The sequence below is a fragment of the Protopterus annectens genome, chromosome 2.part0 (genome assembly GCF_019279795.1).
Source record: "Protopterus annectens isolate FY-2018-M chromosome 2.part0, PAN1.0, whole genome shotgun sequence".
In the NCBI taxonomy this organism is placed as follows: Eukaryota; Metazoa; Chordata; order Ceratodontiformes; family Protopteridae; genus Protopterus; species Protopterus annectens.
In genome coordinates, this window is record NC_056728.1 from 1,095,189,007 (window position 1) to 1,095,201,232 (window position 12,226).

A 12,226-nucleotide genomic window follows, 5' to 3' on the forward strand; every position below is an offset into this window, starting at 1 on the left:
GAAATTCATATCTGGATCAAACAACCAAACAGTTTTTAGACCTCTCAGCATTACTGTTACTCTGTTGAAGGACTGACAGTGCATGCTGTTTATCTTGGCCTTGACATTTGACTCTTTTTCAAATAAAGTAATAATGAAGAAATTAAAACTATTAAATGGTAATCAGTTTGTAATTCAATGGGTAAAGCATTGGTTAAGCCACAAGACATGGCTAGTCAGGGGGTGTGTACCTGTTTATCACGATAATGGTTGCCATTATTGTCCAATGGAGCTCTGCTCTGGAATCAGTCCTTTATGGACTATTCTTCTCAAATATAAGAACAGGAGGAATCAAACTGGCTAAGCAAGTATGTCAAGTAGAACAAACTGCATATGATTATTTCAATAAAAGGTGTTGAAGTTTTCATGATGCTCTACATAAGTACATACCTGACACACTATTAATTATCTTGCTTTTAATATCAGAAAATGCTACATCATAAAAGCCTGCAACAAAAGGAAGTGTACTAGAATAACAAAATAAATGGTCAAATCATTAAAAACAGCATTAAAGAGTTGGTGACAGTGGCAGACAATCCGAACTTTTGGACATTTCAAATCTAGCAAACCCAGGAAAGCATGTTCTGGTGTTTCATCTAATTCTGACTATGTAGATACTCCAAAGAGATTATTGTTCTGCATTTATTCTCATTATTCTAATCTATTTATTTGAATGCAATGCTGCATTTTTGCAGCCTTCAGATAAGCCATTTGAAACAGCTTGAAAAGGTATTGCTCTTTTCCTGGATAATCATAGGTTTGGAAAACTTGAACTACTTAGAAAGACTTCAAGAATTATATTATATTTCTTATGTGTTACTCAGTGGCATACTTTTCAACCAAGAGACACTGAACTCTGAAGAAAGATGCCCGAAAACTAGGTACATGCAGCCTAAAATGTGGTGCCTAATTAGCACAAAACTTGCATACTGAATAGCAGTGTTCCTTCCACTTCCTTTAAAACTGTGAGACACAGTGCACTCATAAACAGAAATCTAAAAACTGAGAGTGGCAAACTGATGCAAAATAACCAAGTATTAGGACACTGGAAGGCAGGGACTAAGGGCAGAAGCCATATACTTGGACTTTTTCAGTCATTCAGCATTCCACAGTTGTACTTAACCCTAAGTACATAAGTAGTAAATACGTTTCCTACCTCATAGTGCACGCCTTGAACTCTTCATCTGATGCCTTGGTTGTGACTGAAAAATGTCCACATTGATAACTGAACATGGTTTGTCCAGCTTGTTCTTCAAAACAACCTCTGAAATGCTCTTCCCTCCAAAAATATGTGCCGCACATGCAGACTGCAGCTTCTACTGCAAACATTATTACCAAAGCAAACAGTACTCTAAACAATGCATGAAAATTAATCATTATAACTTGATAGCACAATCTGTCCATTGTTCTGCAGATCACAGTAGAACATACATCCATTGACTGCTCCCCCTAATAAAGCATTTATAGTATTAAATCAAGAAATGCTACACTATACAAGAAAAATAAAAAAAAAAAAAAACATTTGTTAATGTTGTTTGAGCATCTTGCTAATCGCCCCCAGTTTTTAAACCACTGGCATGTTGAAGTATGTAAGAAATTTCGCAAGCATTGTTTACATTGTTGAGTTCTTCAGACTGATGTCAATAACCTCTCTGTCTCTGATTTTAGTGTTTTTAACCTCCCAACTACTCTATTAGTCTCTGAATGGTAGACTGATTTCTTGAGCTGCTTGATTTTACAACACTGTCATAACCAGTGCAATAGCCTTGATACTAATACATTGACTTGATCAGCAAGCATCTCTTTAAGGATATCCACACTAGAAAATAGCACCATCACCTCTCTGACAACAACTTTAACATTAGCTTTGTGTAATAGCACTGTTTCTAGAAATTCTGTAGTGTAGTCTATCATTACTAATATGTACTGGAAGCCACTGCTAAATTTTACTAGTGGCCACACAATATTCATAGCAATTCATTCAAATGGCACTGATATAATAGGTATTGGAATCAGAGGACTCTCAATTCCCTCCAGTCAGTGAACCCCTGGAAGTTTTTACAGTAACTTCCAATGGGCAGAGTCTAAAAGGTTTAGTAGAATCAAATTATGTCCTCACTTTTCAAACAACTGTTTGGATCTCAGGAACCACAGGGATTACTAAAAAATTATAAATGGCAAACTCTTCAGCACAAACTATTTTACATGGGTAGTATTTTTTAGGTTCCAGGTCTTTAGCTAGATTTTATAAGTCACAGTAAACATAGTAACTATTAAGTCTGTAATATTTTGTAAACAGCTTACAGTATCTCAACAATCAAACAAGTTGTACACATACTATTAAGCAGCAATTTTTCATCCATCTGAGAGCTTTCAGATGAGGCTAAGTAGTTCTGTCTGTAAAACTTGGTTGTTGAGATAGTTAGAAAAACATTGCATTTATGGCAACATAAATAAACATTTTGCAAACAACAGTTAACATATCCTAGCCCGCACTAGACAGTGCATTTGCCATTGTGTAAGGTTAAGATGAAATCTTTAATATTTTGTATGTAACATGATTTTGAAATTATTAATGCAAATATGAACAAGCATTTAACTACAGAAGCACCTATGATGTGGCTTATCTGAGTCCATTAACTCAGATTTATTTTTTCCACTAGCTTGTCTGGTAGTGGAAGGTGTATCCATCATCCTTTCCTAAAAACACTAACACTGTAACACGTTCTATATCTTCCCCAACAAAGGGTAGTTCTAGACAAAAGTCACCTAGTGCTTTATTTTTTCTGCTGTCCGAGCAAGCCTCTTGACTACTTTCTCTTTTTTTAGGTTTTTCTCTATGCTAGTGTAAGTAGACTCCATCTTTCTCATTTTCTTTGCTTATCTATATTGTCCTCCTGCAAAGCTTATCTCAGAATAAAATGGATTTTCAGTTTTACTTTCTTCTTTTTATGCTGATGTCTGTTTCTTAAATTCTGCCTTTACTTGAGCTTCCTGCTTGACACTAACAGAAATGGGTTTAGAGCTTTGCATTTTCTTACCTATGCCACTTTTAGTATGCATTGCCCTTCCTCTGCTCTGGGGGTACTCTCTTAAGTGCTTTCATTCTTCTATTTCTGCCTTTTCTGCTTCCATGCTAACACCTCTTGTCTTTGCACAGACTTCTGCCTTGTATTGATTTGTATCTCAGAATTTTCTGACAGTCATCTTCAGTTCTTATACTGACATCTCTGGTTCTCTATCTTTAAGGAAGTTTCTGTTGACATATAAGATTTTTTTACCATCTGACCACACCTAGATTGTAATAGTTTTTGTTACTTTTATGCCAACTCCCTTTTCTTGGTTTTCATTCTAGATCTCTCTATGAGTGTCACTGTCTTAACTCTCCACCTTCTCCATTCTTATATAGAATAGGCATATCAAGCCATTGCTTTACTTCATGACTGTTAAGTTTATTAGCCCTTCACATAGTGTTTATGGCATCTCCTTCCTTACACATTTTCTACACTACACTACATTGGTACAGTCTTTTCCTAAGATGACATTAAGAGCCAAGTGCTCCAGCCACAGAATGCAAAAGGTTTCATAGAGCTTTTTGAATTTCTGCATGAGTACGGGGATCTTCCTTTCTGTCACCATGAATGTAGATTACCTCCACTTTTGTTTGTTACTCCTGTTATACTTGTATACCAGGGACTTTTGAAAAGGATAATCTTTCTGCCAGAGTTTAGCAAGGATCAGACATTTCTTCCATCCAAAAATATAGCACAATTTATTAATTTGGTTGTAACATAAGACTGACTCTGTTATTATAGCTGTAGTTTATCACACTCCATATGTACAATTAATTTGTAGCATACAGGTCAGCTTTCACATTTCTATTAGTGTCAGTCACTTTAGCATTAGTCAAATAGAATTTAGTTATGTAACTTCTCCCCTAACATTTAAAACAAGTTAACCTATTATTTGCTTCTTTGTGTTTCACAGCAGATGACAAATATCTTATTGCAACTTTAGACTTAGAAGTCAAAAATTCAGGTTTAAGCAATTTGTCATTTATTAAGTATTCTACTAAATTTACTAGGTTGTCAGAGTTACTGACATTCATTTTGTAAACATCCACTTTCTTATAGTACTAGGTAAATTTCAGTTCTGTCTATTACAAGAAGTTGCAATTTTTTCACTTTACTGTTAACATCATGCTCTGACTGCAACTTTAAAATGTTTCAAGCTATGCAACTTAGCCCTTAACTCTTTCTCAGCATTAAAAGTTTATTTACAAAATATTAGAACTTGTACTTCAGCAGTAATCCTAGTCCTAGCTATTAGATCATCCATAAAATGTTCATAGTTTGTGTAATTAGTCTTTTCCGTGTCTATATATGAGAGGATTTTTGCCTCCTTTTTTTCTGTCCCAAGTTTCTTGTTCAGGCAGCCCATTTTATATATCACATTTGCAATTAGAAGAGGCCACTTATGTGAACAAACCATGTTTAGCTTTTTTTGTACTGAGCATGTTCAGTGTAGATTGGCCACTTAATAAATTTCTTTGGAGAGTATCTGGTGCTACAGTTTTTTTTGTTTTCATATATTTATTCCAGTTCTCTGTGCTCCATTTGGGTCTCTGTAGCCTTTCTTCTTTTTTGTAGACACACACACACACACACACACACACACACACACACACACACACACACACACACACACACATATATATTACACACATGCACGGAGACTGAATCCTTACCACTGACACTGGAAAGGGATGTTCACTTGGAATACAAATGGATGCACTCAGTAATTCCAGATGCAGACCTCTCTGCAACAAGCACAGTTTCTCTTAATAGCACACAGGGCACACACTCAGCCCAGGGTCTGAGTGTCCCTATTTATCTCCCTTCAGGTCCCCAATAATACTCCCCACTGGCACAGCTATAGGGTTAGGTCCCCAGCAGAGTGTCCAAACCAAGCTCTCCAGCACCATCTCTGTGAAACCAGCACTTTGTGTCCCTGCTCCAAGTAGCTGACACACACACACACACACACACACACACACACACACACACACACACACACACACACACACACACACACACTCTTTGAGATTTAATTTTCACAACACACACACCTGGGAAAGGCTGGCACAGAACACCTGCTCAACCAACTTTGAACAGACTATGCAGTAGATTCAATGCCACCAGTCAGATACTATAAGGCTCTTAAAAGGGTATCCAATTATACTGAGTGAAATTAATATTAATACAAATGGTAATGTTGACCATACAGCCAGGCTTTCGGGAGTGGCCAGAGTTATCACCAAATAAGTATGTGTGAATACTCTCAAAACTTAAATATTTTTCTAAAAGGACCAGCCACAATGAGAAGTTTAATAAAATAACATGAAAATACTAAATATCTATTTACAGTAAACACCAGAGTTTCAGAAACAGGGAATACTACAAATAACACCAATGTAAATTTTCACACAGTTATAGAGAAACAGTATTTTACTAGTCTCACAATCTAATCCTGACTGAATAAAAGATTTACTGTTGCCACTTTCTGAATACAGCAAGGCAAGATGGATGGCTGGTCCTTGTTGTCAGATCCAAGACAGAATACAGAAAACTGATGAGACTTCAGTCTCCACTAATATTAAAACATTTTTCTGTGAAGAATGACATCACATAGATCTGGTCATTTGACTCTGTTTCCCACACTATCCCACATCATTAGAAGCTACCAGGGTTTAGCACCTATGTGCTACAATACACAGAGATAGAGCATTTCCCAGATGTGATGCAGCTGCTGGAAGTCATAAAACCATAAAACCATGCCACTCTTCCTACACAAGCTACAACATATTCTCTAGCACAGACACTGCATCTCTGCCTCCATTCAAAACTGTAGGATAACATCTTTATGGCTTAACCCATAAAGTAATTTAATTTCAAGAATATTTTTCAAAGTCAAGTGGACCTCTCTCCCAGCATATGCTGTTACAATGTATACATTTAATTTAATTACAATAATACATGTACATTTCTTTTTCTTTCAGCAGAGCACACTGTTGATGCATTTTAATACAAGCAAATCTCACAAATATATTTTCAGCACAAGCATCTGTATAAATCAGTTTGATATACAAATGACATATAATTATTTACAAAATTCCAGCTAGTTCGGGTGGCATACATTATACATCCACTGCCCTACTTCTCCTGGCATCGGGAAGTGTCCTTCCAAAAAATATGTTTTTTTTCTTTCAGCCTTTTGACTCTCAGTCTTTTCAGATTTATCAACTTATGTTTGATTTCTGTATTCAGAGCTAACCAGACCGTGCCTATTTAATGCTAGAGGAGTGGTTCCAGTTCTGAAATTGTAATTTTATTGGCCATTTTGGGCTTATTCCTGTCCCTTTCAACCTTCTGGCTTAAAAACACATATTTGCACATTTTTGCACATTGCGCAGTGCTGCGGGCTACTGCTAAACTATTCCCGATGCCAGAAAGTCTGCTGTTCAAATTTTCCCTTAGAACTAGCTGGTTTCTCAGACATAGCACTAAAATCTGAATTCCTGTGACTAGCACTTGCTCTAAAACCTGCTGGAAAGCACTAGAAAGCCTTAAACTGATACATGCACTCACCTCGCAGCAATTGCCTCATGTACACAGACAACCCTCTCCTCCTACCACCCAACACTACAACCTACGAGAGATGCACTTACATAGCCAAACTGGAAGCAAAGCTTTCTCCAGCCAATATTGTGCTAGACAGTCAAGAGGAGAAGGTTAACACCTGCACTACACCTCAAGCAACACATATCCCTTCAAAACCCACACCACCAACACCCACACCACCAACACCCACACATAGTAACACTAAACTCACATATGCAGAGGCCCTTAACATTAACCTGCCCAAGCAACAAGGACCTCCGAAGCTGAAATGCAAACACACAACAATCACAACCAAAGGGACACATAGCTCAAAACACCAGTGTTCCACCCAACAACAGCCCCTAAGGCAAGACAACATACCCAACACTTTAGTCATAGGTGACTTGATAGTCAGGCACACTAATGTCCCACTCACCAGGTTGAACAAGGAGAAAATTATTGTCAGCTACCACTCGGGTGCCAGAATCTGCCACAAAATGCATGCACTCAAGTCAGTCCACAACAAGTACAAATATGACTCTATCATTGTCCATGTTGGAGTGAATGACTTGAGACGTACCTCCCTGGACTGCATGAAAAGAGACATGGAAGAGCTCTCAGATCATGTGGTCCAGGCAGGTATGACCCTAGCCCTGAGTAGCATCCTGCCTTCACCCAGAATGATACCACAGTATAAGGACAATATGATTGACTTCAACAATTGGCTAAGCTTCTGGTGTCATTCAAAAGGGATCCAATATATGTCTGCCTGGGACGACATGATCGACAAACCATGATGCTTTGCCAGAGATGGTCTGCACCTGTCTCCCCTGGGATTCAGGTTACTGGCTAAGGCTCTTGCCACCCTATAGAGACTTTTTTAGGCAAGGCACAAAGAACAAAATCACCATTGTAACAAATATAAGCATGCAAAATCTGAAGGTAATGTTACTCAATGCTAGAAGTCTAAACCTCAAAATGCACTCTCTCGAGGCACTCCTAAAAATGGAGAACATTAATATCTGTGCAGTAACTGAGACTTGGTTCAAGGCTCCAGAGAGCACCCCTGCAATACCAGGCTACAACTATTACCACATTTCGGCCACCAAACCAGGACCGAAACACTAAAGGTGAAGGAGTGTCCATATTCACCAAGGATATTCACACCTCCAGGCTAGTTGCCCAACACAATGCATCTGAAATTCTACAGGTACAACTAACACTAGGTAAGACTGCAATTCAAATTGCAGCTTGCTACAGATCCCCCACCATGCCCCATGATTCTCACTACACCTTTCTAAACATACTGGAAAATATTAAGATACAATAAAACATCCTAATACCGGGTGATTTCAACTACCCTGCCATTGAGGGTCTATATTAGATGAAAGAAAGTTCATCTTAGCGAACACTCACATGAGCGAATATTGCGGAACTCGAAACCGCAATTTTGAGATCACGTACAGTGAAGATGGGAATATTTTTCCTTTCCTCACTGTAGTGTGATCTCAGAGTTGGAGTATATATTTAGGAGGGGTGTGGGAGGTGCAGCCCCCCACAATTGCAGTTTCGAGTACCTGGATATTTGCTCATGTGAGCGTTCACTAAGATGAACTTTCATTCATCTAATATAGACCCGCCATTAATTAGGAAAACTACTCAGATGCCAACACCTTTGCCCAAAGGTTCTTGGAATTCATAAATTCCAATGCCCTGGATCAGCTATTCCATAGTCCCACCAGGGGTTCAAATATCCTGGACCTGGTCATTACCAACATGGGAGATTGATGCTCCACACCAGTGGTCACCCCCTCATTGGTCAGGTCTGAATATAAGCTAATCACCCTTGATGTCCACATCCCACTGCCCCCCCCCCCCAGTAAGGAAACCTCCATAAAAAACTTCTCCAAAACCAACTTCATGTTACTCAAGTCAGAAGTGAGAAACTTCATGGCACCCATCCAGACGGTAACTGAAAGTTCGACTGCTGAATGCTACACTAAGGCACTGTACGAGCACATCAACTCATGCATGAATCGTGCAATTCCAAATAGAACCAAGATGTGCTCCTCAAAAAAAAGGAAGCCAATCTGGTGGTACCCTGCCATAAAGAAACTATACAACAGAAGGAAGAAACTGTTGCAAAAAAGAGGAAAATCCCAGGATGCAAAAAACTCCCTTACCAGCCTCAGTAAGAAGCTGAGATCCCTCATAAAATCCTTCAAAGCTAGTTATGAAAATAAAATCACCAAAGATTCCATTGAAAACCACAAGGCATTCTATAGTTATGTCAAAAATCTAAATGGCAATGCTGTAATCTGCTTTGACCTACAACAGAATAGCACTAAATATACTGATCCTAAGGATATTGCCAATATCCTGGCAGATCAATTCAGTGCCGACTTCACCCTCCTCTCACCCTCTAAAGTGCCCATCTCAATACCAAAAGATTGCCAAATTCCAGTAATCATGGCCACACAGCTAAAAAATGCACTCTCCAAAGCTAAGAGTACAGCATCCATGGGACCAGATGACATCCCAGGCTGTGTACTACATGAACTACAAAATGAACTGGCACCTCAACTAAGTGTCATGTTTAATCATAGCCTCACCTCAGGCTTTGTGCCCAATGAGTGGCACACAGCTACAGTTATCCCACTCCACAAGGGGGGATCCACCTTGGATCCCAAGAACTATCGTCCCATCAGTCTGACGAGCCTGAGCTGCAAAGCCATGGAAAGTAATATCATGGAACTTATAAACAAAGACATTGGCAACCTTCAAACACTAGACCCCGCCCAGTTTGGTTTCCTGAAGGGCCGATCTTGTCTCCTGAACCTGATTGACTTCTTTGAATCAGTCTCCAGAGCCGTGGACCTCGCTAAGGCCTTCGACACTACCTCCCACTCTGGAATCATAGATAAACTTACTAAACTGGCCATTAATCCCTACGTCACTCGATGAGTTGCCAACTGGCTTACTGATAGAACCCACACTATAAAAGTAGCCGACTCCAAATGCAGCTCCAGACAAGTGACAAGTGGAGTACCTCAGGGTTCAGTCCTGGGACTGCTCTTGTTTGGCATCTACTTCTCTGAAGTACAGGCCAACACTAAGGGACTCCGGCTAACAAAGTTCACAGATGACTGCAAACTGGGAGCCATTACTGAATCCCCAAATTATGTGGATATTCTACAAAAGGGCCTTACAGAAAAGATGCTTGGTGCCAGAGCCATGGGTCAAGCTCAATGCCAATAAATGTATAGTTATCCCTTTTGGGAAAAACCATGTACCTATGAATTACCACATAAGTCACAGTACACTAAGCACTGAAACTGTGATAAGGGACTTAGGGACACAGGTGGACAGTGGTCTCACCTTTGATAACCACATCATCACAACAGTCAGGAAATATTTCTATATGGCACATCTCATTACTAAGGGCTTTTCATCCAGAAAAAAAGGAGGTAATTGTCCCACTTTAGTCATCCCTCATTAGACCCATTATAGCGTACAATGCCCCATTTGGTATGTACCTCACAAGACATCTGCAATAGCTGGAAAGGCCACAGAAATACCTCACTAAAAGAATCACAGGCCTAAAGCAGATGCCCTATGCTGGCTATCTAAAAAAACTCCAGCTATACTCTGTCGCATATCGTCTACTCAGAGGCGATCTCTGTTTAACATACAAGGCCATGTCAAACCCAGAGCTGCTGGACATGCTACACTTAAAGAAATCCAAATCCCTCAGAGCCACACACTCCAGGGATGTAATCCTGGTCATCACAATGGACAAAACATGCTGGAGGAATAGGTTCCTGACCCACAGACTCCCCATACTCTGGAATCGACTGGCCGTACATGTCAATCAGAGTGCCTCTTTGGCCTTCTTCAAAAGGAACCTTGACGATTGGATGGGAGAGAGGAAATTCACCTAGGGGATCACGTCAGTCACCTTGCTAGACAGGGGACCAAGGAAGTTATGGCTAGGACTGTATAGGCCCTAGGACCAGTAGCCTAGTACCAACCTATGAATCTATGAGTGCTTCTAATGAAGGTAGTACACCTATTTACATAAGTGTGTATGCATGTGTATATCTATATATATATATATATATATATATATATATATATATATATATATATATACATCTATCTATCTATCTATCTATATATATATATGTGTGTGTGTGTGTGTGAGTGTGTGTGTGTGTGTGTGTGTGTGTGTGTGTGTGTGTGTGTGTGTGTGTGTGTGTGTGTGTGTGTGTGTGTGTGTGTGTGTATATTGTGGGAAAGTCTCAAAGAGAGAGGAAACCCAAACTGAGAATCAAAAACTGAGCTCTCCTCTGAGTCTGAATCAGAAAACTGAGGGAGAGACCTGTATCTGCCTTTTCATCTTCATGTCCAGATTCAGCATCTTGAATCTCTTCAGAAAGGAGGTATCCCTATTTATTTTAACAAAAAGCAATAAATAAGAAGGATCAAAAGCCTGAGTAAAAACCTGAGCCAGACCCAGTAAACTACTCCTGTCTAAGGAATTTTGAGGAAGAGTAGGAAAAGGTTTAGTTTTCTGTTTCTTTTTGACAAAAAAAATGAGAGCAAGTGTTATAAATTGCAGCAGCAGCTTCCCCGGTGATGTGCATAGCATTCAGACAAAACAAAAAAACCTTCCCCATTCCCTCCCCCAGGGACCAACAAGAATTGCTCTCACTTTCCTACTGAAGGGACAACAACAGCCATAGAGGATGTGGCTAAACCCCTAGTCCATCGTGGTTGTAGGTGCTAAAGTACAGGGATCCAGGGTAAAAGATGAGTTGCTTGAAGTATAAGAAACGGCCACAGCAGAGTCATCCACATGCTGCTGAGGCAAATTACTAGCCTGCTGTTGTGGCAAAGGCTGTTTGCTTAACTTTTTCTTTTTGTGGCTAGAGGGACCAACAGTTTCTGCCATGGTCAAGCCAAAAATTTAACCTCTTTCCCAGTGAAAACAAGTAGTATAATTTAAACTCTTTAAAGGCACTTTTTTCACACAAAATATATTAAAAGTAACTCAAAATACTTATCTAGCCTCTAAAAGTAAAATAAACACAATTTCTGTACAGAAAAAAATAAATACTTTAAATAACTTTTAAACTGACATGACAAAAGAGTGCTTTGTGACATTTCATTAAAACACAAACATCTAGCTTTAAAATAACTTTCTTGATAAAGGAAGTATCAAAAATCAACAAAAATAATCAAATGGAAGGTTGCTGTTGTTGTATCTTTCGGCTTTTCCCGGTTAGGGGTCGGCACAGCGGAACTCCGGTCCACTAATGATTGGCAGTAAATTTTTACGTTCTGAGTTTCTGGCCCTGACACACAACCTTCAATGAAGGTACGCCCATTCACGCATGTCTCCACACAGAAGATGCTCTAGCTGAGAATTGAACAGGACAACGTCTTACTGTGAGGCGACAACGCTACCGCAGCACCATCACCGCAGTATAAAAATGGCTTGTGCTGTACCTTTAATGGACAGATAT